The sequence below is a fragment of the Hyperolius riggenbachi genome, chromosome 9 (genome assembly GCF_040937935.1).
Source record: "Hyperolius riggenbachi isolate aHypRig1 chromosome 9, aHypRig1.pri, whole genome shotgun sequence".
Taxonomy (NCBI): Eukaryota; Metazoa; Chordata; class Amphibia; order Anura; family Hyperoliidae; genus Hyperolius; species Hyperolius riggenbachi.
The window spans coordinates 153,147,868-153,166,900 of NC_090654.1; the positions used below are offsets into that span (position 1 = coordinate 153,147,868).

General features: G+C 41.5%; 1 protein-coding gene across 1 annotated transcript in view; it reads left to right on the top strand.

The window, feature by feature from the left end:
* Positions 1-19,033, top strand: part of PHF2 (PHD finger protein 2) — a 762,463-nt gene that overhangs the window by 236,034 nt on the left and 507,396 nt on the right. The gene's annotated exons all lie outside the window — the stretch shown is intronic.

Here is a 19,033-nt window from a genome sequence, read left to right on the forward strand (position 1 = left end):
TAAATGGTTAATCCTTTGTAAAAAAAAATAAAATAATAATAATAATAATTCTGATAGTTTATAGTAAAACGATGAGAGTCTCCTTGATATACGTTTGATAGAGGAGATAACCCTGTTGGTTTCTGACTCCTGCCTTTATTAACCTCCTTATTTTTGCAAGATGGTGTCAGCAGTGAGAAACTGTCTAGTTGATGAGATTAAATCCTCATTCAACTAGTGGCTTCTCTGTGTGGGTTTCAAAAGCATGGGGATTGTGAAGAGCTGCCAACTGACCACAGATGTCTTCCTGGCAGGAGGCTCTGGCAGCTCTTGTAAAAGTGGGGTTGCTTTGCTCTCATCTGCCTGCCCAACTGGAAAGCTTTTGATTCCAATGTTTGGATCACACTGCAGTTAAGATTGTGGACAATAGAGATACACAATTAGCAGAAAAACTTCAGTAAACTGATGAATACTAACATATTCCAAAGTTAATTCAGCAAAGTTACAACAATGGCATTTGTACCAGTCTTCTAACAGACATATAGCTAAAACCCACACAACCCATGCTCTGAAATATTTTATATTTTAACTACTTCAGACCCAGACAGGTTTTTGGTGTTGTTCAGTAGTAACAGATAAGTGCACTTTGGTTTTGGTCTCCTTTAGGTGGCCACACACCATACAATTTTTTAAATATCTGTTCAATTTAAAAATTGCAATCAATTTTTCTGACTGATTGTAACATTTCAAAAATATGACCAATGTACCACACACCTATGTTCAATTTTTTCCTCAATTATGATAAAAATGATTGGAAACTCAAGAGAAAATTGCTAGGGTGTGTATATTAATAAACAATCCAACACACACTATACAATCTTTAGTAGAAATTGAAGAGAAATATCTGGCATTCCGGATAGATTTACATCGAAATCCGATCGGATTTTTTAGTCGAATGCAAAAAAAAAAAGCTTTCGATCTTTTTGAGAGATACAATCGTTTTTATCGAAGTACTGTAAAATTGGATCATTTTATTGTATCGTGTGTGGCCACCTTTAGCTTGACAAAAGTGTGGACTGGTGGAGATCATAAATGATCTAGCGAACGCGGATAGGAAATTTTAAAGTTAGATACCTATCCCAGTAGATGGATATGCTCCATAGGCTTGTTTGATCGGTCTTTAGCCCACTGTTGTTCACTGGGGCCCTCTTCTTCGCAGCTGTGCTCCCATATGTGTAAGAGTGCGGACACGCGGCACAGGTCTGATGGCCTGCGTCTGCACAGTATAATGGAGCTGCTCATTCAAGGAGGAGAAAGCCGTGTGTCCTTGTCGAATACATGCAGAGGGTCCCACCGCTGGAATGGAAAGCTGAAGGGGATGGGGGAAGCCTGTGGATTATGCAGAGGCTTCCTTATATTGAGGTATCTTAACCACTTCAGCCTTCAGTGTTTTTTCACCTTATGCATCCGAGCATTTTTCAAGTTTCAGCACTCCTCCCATTCATTCAATAACTTTATAACTACTCATCACATCTAAATGATCTATATCTTGGAGGTTTTTTTGCCACAAATTATGCTTTTTGTGGGTGATTTTATTTATTTAATTTTTTTTTGTAATTATTTTATGCTGTATGTATTTTTAAAGTGAAAAGAAAAAAATACAAAATACAATAAAATATTTCTCCATTTCCATCCACTAGAGTTTTAAAATAAGAAAAATTGTACTGTACATAAAACTCACACATGTAATTTGCCCACTTGTCCTGGTAATCCCAACATATAAATAATGTCCCAAGTGTAAGGTATGATGATAATATATTATTTGGAAATAAAGATGTATTTTGTCTATATTGTGTTTTTTTTTCCTTTTCTCATTGTACTCTAGCAATAACTTTGCAAAAATGACAGTAATGTACTCTCGTGGCATACATACAGTGGGATGCGAAAGTTTGTATAAATTGTTGGTTGTTACGATAAAAAAAATGTCAGTTAAATATATCATATAGGAGACACACACAGTGATATTTGAGAAGTGAAATTAAGTTTATTGGATTTACAGAAAGTGTGCAATAATTGTTTAAACAAAATTAGGCAGGTGCATACATTTGGGCACCACAAAAAAAGAAATGAAATCAATATTTAGTAGGTCCGCCCTGTTCAGAAATTACAGCCTCTAAGTGCTTCCTGTAGGTTCCAATTAGAGTCTGGATTCTGGTTAAAGGTATTTTGGACCATTCCTCTTTGCAAAACATCTCTAGTTCATTCAGATTTGATGGCTTCCAAGGATAGACAGCTCTCTTTAACCACTTGAGGACCACAGTGGTAAACCCTCCTAAAGACCAGGCACATTTTCCCTAAAATGGCCACTGCAGCTTTAAGGCCAAGCTGCAGGGCCGCACAATGCAGCACACGAGTGATTCCTCCCCCTCCCCTTTTCCCCCCACCAACAGAGCTCTCTGTTGGTGGGGTCTGATCGCCCCCAAGTTGTTTATTTTTTTAAATAAATATTTGTTTGGTTTTTTTTTACTGTTTTTGACTGTTTTTTTTATTTATTTATTTTTCAATCCCCTCCCTCTGCCCCAGCTGGCCAATCCCGGCGATCGGCTGTCATAGACTTCTGCCTATAAGAGCCGATCGCTCTCTTGTCCCCCAGGGGGACAGCCGTGTCACACTCCTGTCCCCAGTACAGCGCTGCTGCTGATCGCAGTGCTCTACTAACAGTAAAGACTGCGGTTTCACCATCGGCAACAGCCGCTCGGAGACTGAAGGTGGGGCGGAGCTCCGCCCCCCGAGCAGGAGATGCCCGCGCAGCCTGTGCGCAATCTCCTGCAAAATGCAGCCCCAGGACTTGACGCCAATCGGCGTTAGGCGGTCCTGGGGCTGCTGCCGCGGCCACGCCCATGGGCGTGGAGCGGTCTCCAGGTAGTTAACTCACACCACAGATTTTCAATTATATTCAGGTCTGGGGACTGAGATGGCCATTCCTGAACATTGTACTTGTTCCTCTGCATGAGTGCTTTAGTGGATTTTGAGCATTGTTTAGGGTCGTTGTCTTGTTGAAAGATCAAGCCCTGGCGCAGCTTCAGCTTTGTCACTGATTCCTGGACACTGGTCTCCAGAATCTGCTGATACTGAGTGGAATCCATGCGTCCCTCAACTTTGACAAGATTGGCTGTCCCTGCACTGGCCACACAGCCCCAGAGCATGATAATACCACCACCATATTTTACTGTAGGTAGCAGGTTTTTTTTCTTGGAATGCTGTGTTGTTTTTCCTCCATGCATAACGTCCCTTGTTATGCCCAAATAACTAAATTTTAGTTTCATCAGTCCACAGCACCTTATTCCAAAATGAAGCTGGCTTGTCCAAATGTTTTTTAGCATACCTCAAGCATCTCTGTTTGTGCTGTGGGCGGAGAAAAGGTTTCCTCTGCATCACTCTCACATACAGCATCTTTTTGTATAAAGTGCACCAAATGGTTGAACGATGCACAGTGAGTCCATCTGCAGCAAGATGATGTTGTAGGTCTTTGGTGCTGGTCTGTGGGTTGACTCTGACTGTTCTCACCATTCATCACCTCTGTTTATCTGAGATTTTTCTTGGTCTGCCACTTCGAGCCTTAACTTGAACTGAGCCTTCTTCCATTTCCTCAATGTGGAAACAGACAGCTGAAATCTCTGAGACAGCTTTCTGTATCCTTCCCCTAAACCATGATGGTGAACAATCTTTGTCTTCAGGTTATTTGAGAGTTGTTTTGAGACCCCTCATGTTGCTACTCTTCAGAGAAAATTAAAAGAGGAGAGGAACTTACAATTGACCCCCTTAAATATTCTTTCTCATAATTGGATTCACCTGTGTATGTAGGTCAGGGGTCACTGAGCTTGCCAAGCCAATTTGAGTTCTAAAAAATAGTTCTAAAGGCTTTGGAATCAAAAAAATGACAACAGTGCCCACATTTATGCACCTGCCTAATTTTATTAAAAAAATGAATGCACACTTTCTGTAAATCCAATAAACTTAATTTCACTTCTCAAATATCACTGTGTGTGTCTCCTATATGATATATTTAACTGACATTTTTTATCGTAACAACCAATGATTTATACAGGAAAATCATGATGATTAACAAGGTTGCCCAAACTTTCGCATCCGACTGTATTTAAAGAAGCTGAGTCCCTAATGTAACAATTTATGTACAGGTAGTCCGCGGTTAACGAACGAGATAACGACTGTAGGTTCGTTCTTAACCTGAATCGGTTCTTAAGTCGGAACATTGTGCCATTTCTGTTCCCTGTACCTCCTCTATGCCCCATGTGGCTCCAGTGTCCCCTCTGTGTCACCTCTGCCCTCTGTACCTGCTTATACAAGTTTAAAAGCCATTTTTTCTTTGATTTTTTTTTTATTGATTTTCTCAAAAACTAGAAGTCCAATTTGAAATTTGACTTGTTTCCATGGAAACACAGAATCCATGCCGTTCATATTTAGCGGGTCGTTCGCAAGTCGGGCTTTCGTAAGTCGAGGACTACCTGTATTCTATTTTAAATTCTGTCACTTTGCTCTGTCACAAGGTTTTTAGATTTTTTTATTGCTTTTGATTGTTTGTCACAGCTTGTCACTAAAAGGAATGCTAAAACACACTAAAATCTATTCTACAACTTACCTTGCTTAAAATAATACCACATATCACTCAGTTCATGGCTAGTTTGGTACCTAGCAGGCCATTACCTCTGAAGGGTGCATGTGGCTTTGTACAGGCCAATTTTTTCCACAAAGTATTTTAGCGCCACACTATGTTAAAATAGCCCCGGAAGTGTTTGGACAGCAGAAATGTCATCATTATGGAAAGCTAACAACCAAGTCTATTCAAAAAAGGGTGTTTCGTAAGCCACCGACTCATTTTTGATCATAACTTTAAAAATGACTTTTTTCATGATGGATTGAGTTTGACCCTACCTATTTGTATGGGACAGGGGTTCAAGCTGTAAGACACATCAAAATGTATTCTACAACTCATGATTAAAATGAGGTCACATATACACTATTTGATAACAACCTGGATGCACAGCAATCCGTTATTCTCAAGGAGGCTTTTTTGTAGACCATTTTTTGCACTAGTTATTACAGCACCATTCTTTTTTGCATTGCCCCAGAAGAGTTAGGACATCAGAAAAAGGCCACAAATGAAACCATTGTGGAAAGCTAACAACCAGGACTATTAGAAAGTCGGTATTTTGTTAGCTACCAACTCGTGTAGTTTTGCTGAAACTTTCCCAAGTTTGGTCATAATTTTGAAAATTACATTTTTTTTGAATGATGGATTGAGTTTGTCTCTACCTAATTTTTATGTAACAGGGGTCCAAGCTATGAGACACATCAACATTTATTATAAAACTCATTATGATGAGATGATGTAACATATAGGTAATTTCAATACAAACTGGATGCACAGCAATCCATTATTTTCAAAGTGCGCCTATGGCTTTTTTGCAGTTCTTTTCGATAGGGACCGGTTAGTGTTAAGAGTAGGTGGTGGGTGGTTAGGGTTAGGAATAGTTGAGTGGCGGTTAGGATAAGGTATAGTTAACAGAGGTGTTGTTGCACCTGCGTAATCCACCATAGACTGCTGACACCTGCTAAGCAGTCTATGGGAATTGTACAGGCATTGCAATTACATGTGATGGGGAATCCATTTTTTTTAACTTGCGTAAATTGCGACCTGGAAAATGGACGTGTGCGTTGCCATTTAAAACCATTATGTGCCATTTTGCATTGCGCAAAATCTCACACACTTTTTAACAAAGCTTTACTATTTACCTAACATTGTTACTTGTTTTTATAAATGATCACTGTTACTGACAGTCTTTCAAATATAAGCTAACTACCCACGTGAAGATGGAACTGGGATCAGCTGCGAATGGTGATTGTTTACCGATCCATCTTCACTACCATGGTAACAAAGGTGCAAATGCCACATGTCACTAAACATTGTTTAATGTTCATAAAACTATCATTCATTGTGGAAAAGTCACCTGCTACAAAAAAACAAAAGTTGCAGTAAACATCTCATCATGGGTATGGACCTTCAGGTACACTGATTGGTTCAGGGACCCAGTGATCTTTTGCACCAATCATTGCCTTGGCGGTACATCAACACTTCTTTTATTTTTTTTACTTCTTTTATTTTTAAAGTATACCTGAGATCAATGACCTCTCAGGTACCATACTTACCTGAAGCTTCCTTAAGCCCACTTGAGGCCGATTAGTCCCTCGCCGTCTCCCCGGGTGGCTCCTGTCCCCTGCAATACTGCTCGAAAGCCTGACCGATGTGCGCTGTGTCACACATGCACCTTCCCGTCTCGCTCCCGTGGGATGGGAGAGCGACTGGCCAGGCATGCCTGACGAAGCGCGACTCAGCCAGGCTTTCAGGCAGTATTGCGGGGGACAAGAGGCATCTCGACCTTCCGTTGAGGCATCAGACCACTCAGATTATGAATCAGAGGTCTTTGGCGAGCTGGAGGTAACCTTTTTCCCTGGTTTTTGTTTAGGTTGACGTGGGTTCTGACGAGACCCACGTCTAGGAGACCTTAAAGTACTCTCCCACTGTCCCCACTCATAAACAACCCCTTTCTTGTAATCATCCAGGTCCCGTAAATATTTAATGTGCTTGGTGTCAGTGATTAAGAACTCCATCTTGGCAATGTTGTCCTTGAGTTCTGAGCCTGCGCAGTACAACCCGGAGGACGTCCGATGACGTCAGCGCGCCGGCGTGGAACGCACCATGGAGCGCAGAAGAGGCCCGACCTGGCCGCCGGCCTGGCCAGGTCGGGTCGGCCGCCGGAGACCACCGGGAGCCTGCGGAGCGGCGCCGAGGGCACCTCCTGCCTGCCACGGGCTGGAGGAAGCCCCAGGTAAGTGGAAATGGATTTTTATTTTTTTTTAGCTAGTCCCTGAACCTTCCCTTTAAGTTCATCACATTGTTTTAAAGAAGTGAACTTTGTGAGAGTCTATCGAATCTCTGATACCTGTAGGCGCAAATCTACTAACCGCTTTTCTTCATATACAATAATGAATTTCATAAGTTTAAATGAACAGTCAGATAGGATTGCATTCCACTCAATAGCAAATCCATCGGAGTAGACAGTTGTGGGCACCTTTTTGATCCTTAAGCTTCGTGTTATGATAGCATCTAGTCCCACCATCTGACTAGTGAGGTCCCCACCATCTGACTAGTGAGGTCCCACCACTCACGTGCCTCTTTCTGCATCAAATTCTCTAATTATATGAATGCTGAATTCAAGGTCACATCTGATCTGGATGTAATGCCCGCTTGTCTTGAAAAGACCACAGCAAATCTCGATGACTGTTCAGGGTCATAGTCTAAATTACCCAGGGAAAACAAATGACTGTCACTGTTGTCAACCACCTGGGGATGAGATACAAGAAGCAGAGCTTCTACTGAGGACTGTACAGGAAGGGCCTCTCCAGGATCCTGACAAGCTACTGGAGAAATGTTTAAAACAGAGTTTGCAAGCCCTGACTGATTCAAGATAACAGGCTTGTTTCCCTGAAGACCAGTAGCAAATGCTGGCAATACTGAAACAGGAGGACCTTGACCCTGTGAATTGTCAGAAACTATATAGGATGAAGACATATTTACCCCTCTGCTCTGCGGAACTTGGCTCCCTTGAAGATCTTCCAGGAGACCCTTCATGAATTCCACACAGTGAGGTTGAACATCCATGGAGGTTTCCAGAATCTTTGTCGGATGAGCCTGTTTGTCAGAAAGCTGAATATCTCTAGCAATAACTGTAGGCGAACGCCGGATAAAGTCATTGATGGAGGTGCAGCAAAGAATGGTGCTCTGCCGGGAACCACAAATGAACTACGCAGGGCTGGAGGAACAAACAGGCCCCGTGTGTGTTCAGGAAGCTGATTCCCCGCCCAGGCCGCGCCAGCCAAGCCCTGATCATATGGATCCTCTGAAGGCTCCACAGACGCAGAGCCAGAAAGTTCTGAGGCCTGCATCGCAGCCTCCAAAGAGCCCAGCAAACAAGTAGGAGACACAGAGGCACTAGTCAGCACAGATCTATCGGCGCTCATACAAGGCGGCATCGCCACTACTGCGAAATTTCCTGGGGCAAGCTCCGGGCTCTTGTCAGTATTTGAAGCATCATTTTTGTTGCTTATAATCAACGCATCCCGACTCTTGCTTCTAGCACCTCCTGTCATCGGAGTAGGATCCCCCACAGGCTGGTGGTTAGTATAGATACCGATGGTTTTCTTATTGTGCTCCACCATACGAGTTGGAAGATCAGAAGTTAATTTGGATGACAGGGTAGGAAAATAGGTTTTGATAACCGGTGTATCCTTGTCAGCACCTCCTTGCTCTTTTTGAGCCATGAACTTGGTCCAGGTTGTGCGGGTATAACTTTCCAATATAATATCCTAGACAAACAGGAGGGATCAGAGAGAAAAAGTCAGTGGACCAGAAGAGTAAGGTGGACACCGCTCAACCTCCACTCACCGAGACAGTGCAGGAGCTAGGTGACTCAGACCCAAACAGCAGGCAGGAAAAGGGGAAAACTCTGCACAATGTCCACAGCGAGATGTAAAATTCCAATTTTTATTGAATCAGGTAAAACCAACACAACCAGATAGTTGACATGTTTCGGGCCGACTATGGCCCTTAATCATAGCACAACTTCCAGTGCAACAAATGAAACATATATACTCCATATTCCTCCCCTCTCTCAGGTGAGTCACAAGGAAGCTACCTCCAGAGGTAAGAGAGGGAGGGGAAATGGAGAGGCTAAAAAGAGATGACAAAAGTCACACCCAAAGGTGGACAAGTATTAGTAAAAACAATGAAGATGCAACATCACATATGAAAAGGCAAAAGTCAGCACACACATGTGAAAAAAAAAAAATCACAAAAGCATGTACATATACAAGCATACACACGCCGGGCGGATCGTTCAGAAACAGCCTTATCAGTCCGCCGACAGACTGTACACACGCTGTACTGTCTGCTGAAAACCCGCCCAGCGGGAGGTGACGACGGACCCGTCGTTGCCTTTAGTACGGCGTGTGTACGAGCCTTAACAGTGATGCAGGAGCATGTGGGTTCCACTAGATATTTAAATGGTAATAGGAAGCCAATTTTATTGGTCCCTTTTCTATTCCATCCACTGAAGCTGCTCTGTAATTTACAGCATCATCCCCCCTTCCCTTCTTCATCGTAAACATGGAACACATTTCTCAGCTGTTCACCAACAATGTATCTGTACAGTATTGGGGGCAGGATTAGGTTTGATCCTGGCACAAAGTGTGGACAAAATGTGTGCCAATTGTACACGTGCACACATCTGATGGTAGAGTTAGCAGATTAGGACTTATGCACATATGACCAAAAAATGTCCATATTGCTCTCCCGCATTAGAAACTGCACAAACAAATCCATACTCCCTCCCCATATTACTCACACGCATATGATAGTGCATCCCTACACATAACATTGCATCCCATCCACATTGCTCTCATACTTGTGAACCACCTCCCCCCCATACTCTCACGCCACACACTCCCCAGCACCACACATACTAAACTACACTTTGGCACACAAACATTACAGTACTACGGTTAGAATATGGATTTGGATATAGGTAGGTGCTGAAACCAATAAAGGGCACCAGGGGATATTTTATCAGGCACCTCTGATGCCCACTACTAGCTGATAATTGTGGCTTATCAACAAAGGCACCTATGACAGTGCTCAAAACATCAGTGGATAGGGATCGTAGAGGGTGTTTTAGGGTTAGGTGCTGGTGGGGGGCCCCTTAGTGTTAGGCATTATGGGGGGTTCTTAGGGTTAGGCATCAACAGGGGTGACGGGTGGTTTAAGGTTAGGCATCACCAGGATTAGGGTTAGGCATCGCCAGGGGGGTCGGTTAGTGTTGAGCATTGGGAGAGAGAGTTTGTGTAAGGGAAGGGTTAAGTTAGGTCATAGAAAAATATTGGTGAAGGGTTAAGTTAGGTCATAGAAAAATATTGGTAAAAGTTACCAATATTTTACTATCGTAATTAACTAGTAGAATATTGGTAATTTGGTAATTTTACCAGTATTCTACTAACAGCTATCTCCGGGATACTTTTTACTGCATGCCTTTTTTACGGGTGCATCTTATTTTGGCGCCGCTCAGTTAGTCGCGGTGAGAGCCGAATGACGGTTCTCACCGCTGCCGCTAAACTCAGGCGGCGTTAAATACTATTCCCCCACCGAGTTGTCGCAAGATGTAATTCGGGGTCTGGCAGCCGTCAGATCCCCAAATTACCGCTACGTGCCCTGCGCAGCATAGTATTGATGCTATGGGGTGCCCAGTTTCGTCGCTCGGCTCTCAGAGCCGCGCGCCAAAATCAGCTGATCCACTTTTTTACATGTACGTGCTAAACTGCCTTTGACCTATTACCAGAAGGCTGCTTGCATTGCCTCCATTCTCTGTGGAGGAAGAGAGAAGGCAGGGATAGGTATAGAAAGGGGAAGTCATCTCCCCCACATGTCAGCTGTTGTTGAGCCACCGAGCTGCCGGAGCAAGAATATTAAAGCACTGCATGGACGACCTCATCTGCCCCTCCATCAGATACCTGTTTAACCACGGGATGCCTTGGTGGATAAAAAGGAGTGAGGAGGATAAGATCACTATCCCTGAGCAGACTACATTGGACACTTGTTTGTCCAGGTCATGTAATGACTTAGTGAGAGTTGTCTCACAGATGGGAAAACATGGCTATTAATCAGGAGATTGCAAGTCTATGTAATGTGAGCAGTGTTAATACTCATACACATGTTCAATAAAAGTTTTTTAAATGCAAAATTATCAAACAACTTTTGTTGTTGAAACAAACCAAAAAAGTTGTTTGCTATTGTTCAAACAACTGATAAGACACAGCTCAAGTCAATCCAACTGTTGGTTGGTTTCAACAACAAAAGTTGTTTGATAATTATGCCTTTAAAAGACTTTTGTTGAGCTTGTGTATGAGCCTTTATAGCTTAGCCAAATTGTGGTTGCAAAAAAGAGGAATGAACTTTGGTGGAGGTAATGTGGCACTCTGAGGGATGTCAGTGGAACTGTCATCATACCAGCTGACTTAAAGGTACAGTGGTGTGAAAAACTATTTGCCCCCTTCCTGATTTCTTATTCTTTTGCATGTTTGTAACACTTAAATGTTTCAGCTCATCAAAAAACGTTAATTATTAGTCAAAGATAACATAATTGAACACAAAATGCAGTTTTAAATGATGGTCTTTATTATTTAGTGAGAAAAAAAACTCAAAACCTACATGGCCCTGTGTGAAAAAGAAATTGCCCCCTGAACCTAATAACTGGTTGGGCCACCCTTAGCAGCAATAACTGCAATCAAGCATTTGCGATAACTTGCAACGAGTCTTTTACAGCGCGCTGGAGGAATTTTGGCCCACTCATCTTTGCAGAATTGTTGTTATTCAGCTTTATTTGAGGGTTTTCTAGCATGAACCGCCTTTTTAAGGTCATGCCACAACATCTCAATAGGATTCAGGTCAGGACTTTGACTAGGCCACTCCAAAGTCTTCATTTTGTTTTTCTTCAGCCATTCAGAGGTGGATTTGCTGGTGTGTTTTGGGTCATTGTTATGTTGCAGCACCCAAGATCGCTTCAGCTGGAGTTGACAAACAGATGGCCGGACATTCTTCTTCAGGATTTTTTGGTAGACAGTAGAATTCATGGTTCCATCTATCACAGCAAGCCTTCCAGGTCCTGAAGCAGCAAAACAACCCCAGACCATCACACTACCACCACCATATTTTACTGTTGGTATGATGTTCTTTTGCTGAAATGCTGTGTTATTTCTACGCCAGATGTAACGGGACACACACCTTCCAAAAAGTTCAACTTTTGTCTCGTCGGTCCACAAGGTATTTTCCCCAAAGTCTTGGCAATCATTGAGATGTTTTTTAGCAACACTGAGACGAGCCTTAATGTTCTTTTTGCTTAAAAGTGGTTTGCGTCTTGGATATCTGCCATGCAGGCCATTTTTGCCCAGTCTCTTTCTTATGGTGGAGTCATGAACACTGACCTTAATTGAGGCAAGTGAGGCCTGCAGTTCTTTAGATGTTGTCCTGGGGTCTTTTGTGGCCTCTCGGATGAGTTTTCTCTGCGCTCTTGGGGTAATTTTGGTCGGCCAGCCACTCCTGGGAAGGATCATCACTGTTCCATGTTTTTGCCATTTGTGGATAATGGCTCTTACTGTGGTTTGCTGGAGTCCCAAAGCTTTAGAAATGGCTTTATAACCTTTACCAGACTGATAGATCTCAATTACAGTACTTTTGTTCTCATTTGTTCCTGAATTTCTTTGGATCTTGGCATGATGTCTAGCTTTTGAGGTGCGTTTGGTCTACTTCTCTGTGTCAGATAGCTCCTATTTAAATGATTTCTTGATTGAAACAGGTGTGTCAGTAATCAGGCCTGGGGGTGACTACAGAAATTGAACTCAGGTGTGATAAACCACAGTTAAGTTATTTTTTAACAAGGGGGGCAATTTCTTTTTCACACAGGGCCATGTAGATTTGGAGTTTTTTTTTCTCACTAAATAATAAAAACCATCATTTAAAACTGCATTTTGTGTTCAATTATGTTATCTTTGACTAATAGTTAACGGTTTTTGATGAGCAGAAACATTTAAGTGTGACAAACATGCAAAAGAATAAGAAATCAGGAAGGGGGCAAATAGTTTTTCACACCACTGTATTACCATTAATATCAGCAGCAGTCTTTCGGTTTAAAGTGGACCCAAATTAAAAATACAAGATTTCAGAAATAAAATCTATTTTCTAAATTATAATAATAAATAGCAGCCTTTTTTTAGCTGCATGATGACAAATATAAAATATTTTACATTTATTGGAGGAACCCCTCCCTTCCTTTCAAATTGCCGGGATTTTTCCGGCAAACTGGTGGAGTAGATGGTGTCTGGCAAAGGAGGAATTGCTAATGGCTGTCCCCAGTATAACCCTAGCTATGAAAAGAGAAGGGTGAAAAGCATGCACTGAAATGATCATAGGTTTGAAGCAGTGTGTATTTATCTTTGTATGTGTCAGAGTGGTGCAACTAAATCTTTTTCATTAAAAAAATGTTTGGTTTGGGTCCGCTTTAATTAAGCAACACACACACATGCTATTGCATTGAAATAAGTGAGGAACGATCTTACATTGCAGACAGCCTATTGTTTCTTAAAGGTTTGGAATCCATTAATTTAATATAACTATCTGTGACGATAACATTTGTATGTTTATAATTCTGCGATGGCAGTTTGGTTACTATAAAATGTTCTGTTGAATTACAAACTATCCCTTTCCCCTTGTTTGAGGGGAATGGATTAAAATTACAAGAAGGCTTGTTCACTGGAAATACGTATGTATTGTTGCAATATGGTCTGATTTTTGGGGTGCTGTGGACAGAGCAGTGCGAGAGCAGGGCTGGTTTGGTTTTCTATTACATTATGAATCTCGGTGTAATTGCCTTCTTAAAACAGAAGGAAATTTGCAATAATTCAGTTATAAATGAACATTTGTGGTTACCCACAATGCACACCTACTAAATATGCAAATTATCCCTTTCCGCCCTTGTTAAGCCAAGCAAGCATCCAGAACCGCTGGTTTATAGCAAGCCTATAGCTTTAAGTTTTACACAGCCATATCAAACCCACATGTAGACAGCCTGTTTCGGACTTTTGGTCCTCATCAGTACATGGCAGGGATTGATAAGGCTGTATGAAATAGGACTTGGTCGAGTACAACAGAGTAACCAAGCAGCTCAGGGTGACCCAAACTACTAGGAATACATTGCTAGTAGTTTGGGTCACCCTGAGCTGCTTGGTTACTCTATTATGAATCTCAAAACAAAAGTTTGCTTTCCTAAAACAGAAAGAATTTGCGATAATTCAGGTTGGAGTGAGCTCGAGATGTCTCCCAGGCACCACTGCTGAATATATGCAAATTAACCATTGTACCCTTAGAAGCTAAACACACCTCCAGAACCGCTGGAATGCAATGATGTGTCAGCTTGTTAATATGTACAGAGCCATAATAATCCAACATGCATACAGACTGTTTCGGATTGTTTGATCCTCATCAGTGCATGGCATGGATTAATTTGGCTCTATGGAGTAGGGCTTGTAAATCCGAGAGGCACAGACTAACCAGCAAGCTCATGGTGACCCAGAACTCATTGGGGTGTGTAAGGGACTACAATGGTCCTAAAAGCCCCCTTACTAAGATGTTAAGAAAAACAAAAGTTTGCTTTCCTAAAACAGAAAGAATTTGCGATAATTCAGGTTGGAGTGAGCTCGAGATGTCTCCCAGGCACCACTGCTGAATATATGCAAATTAACCATTGTACCCTTAGAAGCTAAACACACCTCCAGAACCGCTGGAATGCAATGATGTGTCACCTTGTTAATATGTACAGAGCCATAATAATCCAACATGCATACAGACTGTTTCGGATTGTTTGATCCTCATCAGTGCATGGCATGGATTAATTTGGCTCTATGGAGTAGGGCTTGTAAATCCGAGAGGCACAGACTAACCAGCAAGCTCATGGTGACCCAGAACTCATTGGGGTGTGTAAGGGACTACAATGGTCCTAAAAGCCCCCTTACTAAGATGTTAAGAAAAACAAAAGTTTGCTTTCCTAAAACAGAAAGAATTTGCGTTAATTCAGGTTGGAGTGAGCTCGAGATGTCTCCCAGGCACCACTGCTGAATATATGCAAATTAACCATTGTACCCTTAGAAGCTAAACACACCTCCAGAACCGCTGGAATGCAATGATGTGTCACCTTGTTAATATGTACAGAGCCATAATAATCCAACATGCATACAGACTGTTTCGGATTGTTTGATCCTCATCAGTGCATGGCATGGATTAATTTGGCTCTATGGAGTAGGGCTTGTAAATCCGAGAGGCACAGACTAACCAGCAAGCTCATGGTGACCCAGAACTCATTGGGGTGTGTAAGGGACTACAATGGTCCTAAAAGCCCAACACAGTAACCAAACAGCTTGGGGTGACCCAAAACCAAAAGGAAGGTATAGGGGACTAAAAGAGACTGAAAAGCCCCCCGACTAAAAAACAATGCTCAGTGCGGTTTGCCTTCTTAAAACAGAAATTCCTTCTGTTTTAATAGAAAAACCGTTCCTTCAGTTTTAAGAAGGCAAACCACACTAAGCATTATGAAGCTCATGGTTATGGTGGTGCAATGGAGATAAGATTAAATCTTTGCTAATGTAGAGTGAGGGCTCGTTCACACTAGGGGGCGTTTTCCGCCTTTTCAAGTACAGGCGATTTTCAAAATCACCCACAAAACGCTTGTGCAATGATTCTGTGAGAGAGTTCACAGCTGCGCGTTTTTTTTCCAATCCGCTCAGTGGAGCGGTGCCTGTACCATTTTTTAAGCATTTTTGCTATAATGGAAGGTAGTAAAAACGCAAAACACTCACAAAGTTGCTTTGTGCAGTGATTGTGTTCGCATTTTTAAGAATAAATACATTGTATTTATTCTTTTCGGGTCAAAGAGTTCACTTGCTGACTTGCGTCAGGGAGTGAAATACAAAACCGCTCTGAAAAAACGCAGCGCGCAGTGGAGAGCTGGGAGGGGAGAAAAACAACAGCACACAAAACGCAAAATGTTTGTGTTTTCGTTTTAGGTGTGAATGGGGCCTGAGGCAAGGTAGCAACATTGTAGACCATTTCAGATATCAGGTAGATAATGATCATTTACCTCATCTGCAAGTTTATGCCTAGCTTTAATGAATACACTCTGCAGAACCCACAGTGACACAACCATTTCTTTTGAAGATGTACAGTAGTTTATACTGTATTACCGACACTCCGATTTGAGAAATTGATCTGTCTCCTGTCTTGTCTCATTTCTCATGTCATGTAAGTACTTTGTGTATATCAGTGTTTTCACATGAATTAAAAATCTTCATAATGATAGTTTTGTATAATTTCCAGTTTGCAATAGCATTTAGATCAAATTGGTTTACACTAGCATCAAACACGCTGTCCCCGTCTTTCCATCGTTGTGAAAATGCCAAGCGTCATCAGGGAAAGATAATTCAATGAATTTCAATGATGATGATATCAACATTCATGCTATAGATTAGATTGGCATTGTATCTTTGTGAGTGTGTCATGATCCACATGTGCTGGTGACATTGATATGAACTTGATGCATGTACTTCCTCTGGTCACCAGCAGAGGTTTTCTTAAAGAAATGTGTTGTGATCGTTTCTGCTTACTAGTAGTGGGCAAACTTCTTCTGGCACTGCATCTTCTGCAGACTACTAATAAGAAGATATCAAAGTCATCTGAATGGTCACCTGACTCATCCTCACAGGATAGAAGCCAGCTCCTGATAAACTATCACTGCTAGTTCATCTGTTACAACTCTTGTGCGATGCAACATGTGCAATATACAAGAATTGGAAGGAGTGCAGATTGTCACTGATGTGGAAAATAGTGATACATGCAAAGTTTCATAATAGACCAGTATGGGAATTCTGCTCAGAAGCTTTGCCATCTGGAAAGCATTCTGAACGTCTTTTTAAAACAGTTGTGACCAACCGTCCAACCCTTCTAACATGGTAATTGCACATTCTGGTGTCAAATAAACACTGGACTCAGTTATAATCTGACAGCACTGTCCAACACTTGCTTAAAGAGGAACTCCAGTGAAAATAATGTAATACAAAAAAGTGCTTCATTTTTACAATAATTATGTATAAATGATTTAGTCAGTGTTTGCTCATTGTAAAATCTTTCCTCTCCCAGATTCACATTCTGACATGTATTACATGGTGACATTGTTACTGTGGGCAGGTTATGTAGCTGCTTCTAGCTGTTCTGGCCGCTACAGACAGCTGTAAGCAGGTATTTCCTGTCTGTGAACATTGTTACATTGTGACAGTTTGCCAAGAGTACCGCGGTCCCAGAGCTTCTTGTGGGAGGGGTTTCACTACAATATCAGTCATACAGCGCCCCTTGATGGTCTGTTTGTGAAATGCAATAGATTTGTCATGTAAAAGGGGGTATCAGCTACTGCTTGGATAAAGTTAAATTCTTGGTCGGAGTTTCTCTTTAAAGAGAAACTGTGACTAAGAATTGAACTTCATCCCAATCAGGATGAGAAATGTATTCCTTTTCACAAACCGATCATCAGGGGGCTCTGTATGACTGATATTGTGGTTAAACCCCTCACACAGGAAACTGTGAGGACCATGGTCTTGGCAGTTTCCTGCCTGTGAACTTTGTTGCATTGTGGGAAATAGCTGTTTACAGCTGTTTCTAACTGCCAAAAAAGCAAGCAGCAGCTACTTCCAGTGACATCACCTGCCAGCAGTAAAAATGTCACTATGTGATAAATGTCAGAATGTAAATCAGGGAGAGGAAAGATATTACAGTGGGCAAACACTGACTTAATCATTTATACATAATTATTGTAAAAATGAAGCACTTTTTTTTATTACATTATCTTCACTGGAGTTCCTCTTTAACTTCCATATGGCATTATCAAGCATTTGATTTTCATTGTATTTATTTTCTCCAAAACTTGTGTGAATCTAGCCTGATTGCTAAAACATATCTGAAATATGTGAAAAGTCTAACCTGCTAGGAGAATTATTATTGTGTCCTGTGGGAAAAGTGTTTTTTTTCTTAGGTTTTTTTTAATATTTTTTATGAAGCACCAACATACTTCTGTAGTGCTGTATGTAGTAGAAATAGCCAATAGTGGGGATAGGTATACGACCAGTTCAACACAAGTTCAAATACATACAATTGATGTGTAGTCTGAAACATCACCAATACTGGTACATCAGCCAATGTTGTATTAACAGCACAATCAGAATTCTGTTGAGTCTTCATTCTGCCCTCCCATTTTGTACTAAAGCTTGAAGTCTCAGAATAGTAGCACTGTGCAAATGCAGTGTTTGATTGTGTGCAGTGTGTGCTGTGCAGTGTGTGATTGGCTTACATTGCAGCTTCACTATGATTTTATAGTGGCTTTGTTAATGAATGTTGCCTCTATAAAGCTGTTTTCTGGAATGGGTGAAACTAGTGGTTATCTGAAAATTCAGCGCTGCGTAATATGTTGGCGCTTTATAAATACAATAAATACATAAATTGAGAGCTCCTGGATCTCTATTATGGTGCCCATACATGGTACATTGTTTTTTCATCCACATCTACATACCATTTATATGTAGTATAAGGGTAAATTAAGTGAATATACTGAAAGGATAATTTAGGCAGTTCCCTTATATTACATAGAAATGGTAAGATTGGATGAAAAAAAAATTGTTCCATGTATGGACACCATTAGAGTCATACAGCGCCAATGCACAAGAAGTTTTGTGAAGAAAGAAGAGGAGCGGCAGTGAGACATCCTGGAGAGTTGAGTATTGCTTTGTTTCTGTGGACGACAATGGTTGGTTTAATGCATGGGGAGACATCTCGGAGCTCACTTCAACCTGAATTTTCACAAATACTTTCTGTTTTAAGAAAGCAAACTTTTGTTTTCCATCGCATTTTAGTAAGGGGGCTTTTTGGACCACAATGAGCTTGCTGGTTAGTCCTATACCTCTGGGTGTTTCAAGTCCTACGCCATAGAGCCAAGTTAATCCATGCCATGCACTAATGAGGATCAACCAATCCGAAACAGTCTGTATGCACGTTGGATTATAATGGCTTTGTACTAATTACAAGCTGACACATTCCAGCGGATCTGGAGGTGTGTTTAGATTCTAAGGACGACAATGGTTGATTTGCATATATTCAGCAGTGATGCACTGGGAGACATCTCGGAGCTCACTCCAACCTGAATTATCTCAAATACTTTCTGTTTTAAGAAAGCAATCTTTTGTTTTCCATAGCATTTTAGTAAGGGGGCTTTTGGACCATTGTAGCCCCTTAAACACTCCAGGGAGTTCTGGTTCACCATGAGCTTGCTGGTTAGTC